The sequence below is a fragment of the Anastrepha ludens genome, chromosome 6, assembly GCF_028408465.1.
Source record: "Anastrepha ludens isolate Willacy chromosome 6, idAnaLude1.1, whole genome shotgun sequence".
Classification (NCBI taxonomy): Eukaryota; Metazoa; Arthropoda; class Insecta; order Diptera; family Tephritidae; genus Anastrepha; species Anastrepha ludens.
Genome location: NC_071502.1, coordinates 43,294,822 through 43,300,821, shown reverse-complemented (window position 1 = coordinate 43,300,821; position 6,000 = coordinate 43,294,822).

The window sequence follows — 6,000 nt, the reverse complement described above, 5'->3', positions numbered from 1 at the left end:
ACCATATTTCCCCGATATGGCTTCCTGTGACTTCTACATATTCGGAAAACTGCATTTGGGCATGAAAGGAAAACATTTTGCGTCCGTAGAGGCCATCCAAAAGGTTTGTATCGACATCCTGAAAGACATTCCGGTCCATGTCCTGAAACACTCTTTCGAAAAGCGTTTAGATCGCGCAAAATAGTGTATCGAGGCCAGAGGGGGTTATTTTGAATAAATAAACTCAAAGTTATCAGAACAAAGCTCCTATTGTTTCTGTTTTAGCTCAGTCTTGTTTATTTTGAACTTTACCTTGTACCTTCTGCTCAAATATGAGCGAGACGTTATCAATAAAACGGTCCGCGGATGACATATGGAAAAAATAATTTTTTTGTTTTTCGGTAGCACTGTTATAAGCTTACGTGGCAAATTTCAGCGTGATATGTCACATAGTTTGTTTTCTGTGCTACTGTAAACAAGTCAAGCTCGAGTTCGTTCTTCGAATTCTCTTTTATGACTTCAATTGTCTCAAAATGTTTTCCACGGAGCGGCAACTTGAGCTTGGGAAACAGGACCGTTTTATTGATAACGTCTCGTTCATATTTGAGCAGAAGGTATTTATTGATGACAGCATTTTTGGTTCAGTTCGTAATAAACGTGCACGCTTGTTAGCAAGTAGTGATGAGCAGTTGCAAAATTGAATTTTATTCCTAATTTCAATTTGAATTTTTATACATATGTGGCCTTTTTTCGTCCTGTTCGGGGATCCTCTTGAAAAAGTTATAAGCATAAATCGATAGAGAATTAAATTTTATAAAACTACCTGGAAGCTCACATAATTTCACATTAAAAGTCGATAATGTCTGACCAGATTCGGATGCCCAACTGAGGATTAAATTTACCAAATTTGGCATATTTTGTTTAATGATTTTTTTTTGCATGCTTTTCTAAAAAAGAATTCGGTGTACTTAATTATTATTCTCAAAAATTAAACTTACATGCACTTACGCATAAATATAATAATTTAAAAAAATATAGTAAATATCTACATATATATACATACTTATATGTACTGTTATATACATTTATGGCCTTATTGCTTTAGTTCTAAAAATTACAAAAAAATCACACAAACACATCTTGTCAGCCATGATGGGCATGATGCCCATGGTGACCATGTCCGTGCCCATGTCCATGGCCTCCACCCCCTCCACCAACTGGAATAGGAATAGGTACTGGCTTGATAATGCTCGGTTTCACTACAACTGGCTTCACAATAACTGGCTTCACAATGATTGGCTTATTTGGTTTTGGAAACGACGGTATAAACTTCGAATGTGCAGCAACAGATGTCAAAATGATTGCTACGATCAAAATGCGCAGCAATATAATGCGAGTCTCTTTACTGTCCATAGCGCGGTGCTTACTCCTTTATACAGCTAACTACTGTACTTTGGGCGAAATCGAATCTATGTATTTATAGGTGCATGAGGTGGAACTTATATTTCGGCCCGTAAATTCAAATGAATTAATTAACTGTTTTTAATTATTTTACGCACTTTTTAGGTAGTACGTGCTTTTGTATAGACATATATATTCGTACGTACAAACATAAATACATACAACAATGTACATTTGCGAGTCTATTTTTCAATATTTTGTTGATTTGTATGCATTAAATGTTCTCGTCAGTCATAATCTTTCAATTGCCTATCTTAAAATTGTATATGATAAGTAAAAAATGTAGTCAGTTTTATGAGGTCCAGGCTTGTGCTGACTGATATTTATATGCGAAATGGGTTGCTGGGAAAATCCCTGAAATGGAGATTGATCAACGTCTGTATTAAATATTCTAAATGCACACGCGACGTCTGGAAGCGTTTAGATATTTACTTTCAATAGGCTCATATGATAAAGATACATACTGGGTGGCCCAAATACGAGTTTATTTTTTAATTATTGGTTTTTCTGTCACTTAAAGCTTTTTTCCGCTCAGCTCTATTAGCTAGTTGCACCCTCCTGGGGTAAAGGGTGACCAATTTAGAGGCATAGGATTAAATTGAAATAAAACAACGAAAACTTAAATTGATTGGACAATCTGTATTATTTTTGTGTAGAACCATTCATGACATTTATTTTTTAAAGATCCATTTGAAATGTTGGCCGCAGCTGCGCCGTAATTCGACCATCCGTAAACACCAATTTTGAGTGACTCGCTGGAAGACTTCGTGAATAACTTTAGTAATGCTGGCTTCCAATGCCTCAATCGAAACTGTTTTATCCACAAAGCATTTAGACTTTACATACTCCCACAAATAAAAGTCCAAAAGTGTGATATTACACGATCCTGTGAGCCAACCATTGGTCCGAAACGAGAGATAAATCCTTCACCAAAACGATGACGCAGTAAATCCATTGTTTTTCGAGCGGTATGGCAAATAGTACCGTCTTGTTGGTACTAATTGTTGTGGAAATCACGAGCTTCATCAAAAAGTCGTTTGTTTAATAGCGTCCCGTCTTTGAAGAAATGTGAGCCGATGATGCCTCCCGCCCATTGGCTGCACCAAACGGTTGATTTCAATGAATGTAATGACTGTTCTTGAATGGCTTCGGGTGATCTGTCAAACAAAAATCCCTTTTTTCTTAATTCTAATTAAAGGAGCTGTAAAGAAAGTGTTTTCAGTATGCCTGTAAAACTGGAAGTTTTCGAAAAATAATTATTTTAAGATTAAAGGTGATGAGCTGCTGACTAAAGTCCAGAAATGCAGGAGCATTTCCCTAACCTACTGAATGATGACAATATCGAAAGTCATAAAGAAGATTAATATCCCGATATCCCCAAACTATGATGACGGCACTGATATCCCGTCACCTAAATAACCGTTGCCGAAATACGCATATATAGTATGTAGCATATATTATTTTATATATTTAGCGCATACACCCTTTATTGGTTGTTTGACCGATCTCTCGCTCGTATTTGTTGTGAGCGTCTTGATGTTTTTCATGATGTCCACCTCCGGACAGACGATGTTTTTTTTTTATGAGGAGCTTTCTCATGGCAGAAATACACTCGGAGCTATTAGAAAAAACCTTTAACAACTCAATAATAGTCACGCAGCAACCCACGCAGCGGCCTTATAACATTAGCGTAGCTAAAAAACGACAAAACTATGCGCGTCAAAAACTGCCGGCTAATTTATTCATTTACAGCGGTGAGGTAAGTGGCATGCATCAATTCCTATGTAGAATATGGTAGAGCAAATGTTCTGGAAGTACCACAAATTGGTTCACTAATAGACAACTCTCACGGTCAGTCACAGTACAAGCAATCACTATCTACTCTAACAATCAAGCTGTCATAAAATCTCTGGGTGCCTGGGTACTGCATCCACAATGGCAGTCGAATGTACAGCAGTTACGGCAATATGTTGCTTCTACCGCAACATTTTACATTTAACCTATTTCTACAGACTATAAAGATCGTAGAGATTATTTAGTGAGATCCATAAGTGATGTATGACATTTTTTCTTTCCTATTTTTATAGTCGTAACAGTCAGCAATTGCGGAAGCCATGTGTGAATGTATGCAAAACTGTTAGTAAAAAAATCGAACTTATTTAAATTTTGTGTTAGCCATTCAAGTCACGGAAAACAATTGACGTCACTGGGAGGCGTACGATAGCAGAAAATCTGAAATTACTGCGAGACTACCCAGAAATGAATAGCAAATTCCGCCTAATATTTATGTCTAAAGATTGATGCAGTTTTTTATAACAGATATACTATTTTATATTTTAGGAATGGATCTCGTGTCACTGACGATATAAATCTAAAGAGTAAGCATTTCATCCTAAACATTTCTAACAAATAGGTAGCTTCTTTGATAACTTGTTGTTCGTGAGCTCGTGCACCTTAAAGTAAATAAAGTTTTTGTTTATCGCAACATTACTCGTTACCATTATACAGGTAGCAACGCGAAACGTCATGGGTAATCAACATGGGAGGTAATCATCAAAAGACTGCAACGTCACGTGAAATGATTCAAAATGTGAAGAAGCGACTTGAGCGACTGCCAATCGAAACGCCATATACTGAAAAATCATCTTAAAGTCAAGCCTTACAAGATCCAAAATGCGTATGATCTCACACCAAGTCAGCAACAAGTCAGACTTGAGAGAGCGAAAGAGTTGCTTCGCTTCGCCGAAAGCGGTCAATTTCCGAACATTGTGTTTCCTGACGAGAATTGAGCAATTCGGAAACTCCCAAAACGATAAAGTTTATTTGACTAACCGTTCATACGAGAATTTGTGTCATCGATTGGCCACTGGGAGACAGCAGTTGCCACAGGTAATGTTTTGGGCCGCTGTAACCGCAGATGGGCGCTCTTCAACCGTTTTCGTAGAGGAGGTTGCTTTGAAGCCGTGACCAGACAAACATTTCGGTGGCAGATCATGGACGTTTCAGCAGGTTTTGGAGAGCAAGGTTCGAACTGAAAGATTCACCAGTCTCGAGGCGCTGATAAAAGCCATTGTCCGCGAGTGGGCTACAAGTCACATTCGGGCAGCTTGTGATTCGTTTCTGGATCGTCTTAAGGCCATAGTCAAGGCAAAAGGTGGTCATATCGGGCAAAAGTAAATTAATTCTTAATTTTGTATTATTTTCACAAATTTTTTGCTTTGAATTAAACAAAAGTAATTTTCCAAACCAAATGTATGGCCTTTTTAATTGGTTACACTTCGAGTGCCGGACGCTGTATGATTACGAAATGTATTAGGTTAGAGAACAAGTTCGTAGCGTTTTTACAGAAGACTTTTATTTAAACAAAAAACAATAATTATTTCAATAAGTTAATCAATTATATAATCGCCATTACTGTTTAGAACCTCTACCACGTCTCGACCAATTTATTCTGCCAAAAACCGCCTGGTCTGGTGTCAAAGAAGTTGTTGAGCTAGTTTTTAAGGACTTATAAGGTAACGTCCTTCATATGGTTTGACAAGGAGTGGAAAATATGGTAATCCGCCGGTGCAAGCTCCTATTCGAGCTCTCGGAATGCGGCTTTGATGACTTGTGCAATATGGGGCCTGGCGTTGACGTGAAGAAGTATCGCTTGACCATGTCAATAAGGTATTTTCAGTCGAATAGCCTCATTCACGCGGTGCAGCTGGGCAATGTAGAGCTCCTTGTCGAACGTGGCATTTTTTTCGAGTATTTCCCAGTGCACCATACCCTCCCAGTCCCACCAAACACATATCACGACCTTCTTTGAATGATGATCCGGCTTGACTCTCGGCTTTGACGTACCACTTACTATTTTCTTGCTGTTTATGATCGCGTGTTGCTCGATGATGAGCGAGGTGCTGAAAAGCAATTTGAAGGCGACTTTCTTTGTTTTTTCTTCGTTGAGCTCGCGAAGCACCAAGGCTCCCAATTTCGCGGTAAATTTCATTGAATGAAGGTGATTAAGAATAGTTTTATGATCGCAGTTAATTTTTTCCGGCAACTCACGACTTGTTTGGCGACCGTTCTCCTTCAAAAGTGATTTGAGACGTTCTTTGTTGAATTCAGAAGGCCTTCCGTTGACATGTCATCGATATTAAGATCGCCATTTTTGGACTGTGCAATCCATTTCCGCGCTCCTATGACACCTTCTCCATACACGTCGCAAATGTCCCGGGCTGCTTCGGCAGCTTTTTGGCCTTGATGAAAACCAAAGAAGAGCAGATGTCGAAAATGTTGATTTTGCCTGCTGGATATTCCATTCCGAAGCCTCAAAACTAATAAAAAATTAATTAACTAAAAATAACATTTATCATAGTTTTGTAGAGCAGAAAGAGTTCTATCGAATGAATACTTACCCTTTGCCAAACAGCAAACAAATCGTTGTAAAATTAAAAAAATATATAAAAACGCTATGAACCCCCAACCCAACAGAAATTTGAAAGAGTTTTGGCATTTCATATCCAAATGCCGCGAGATACACAACTTACCGAAATGGAAAAAGTAAAATCTTAGTTT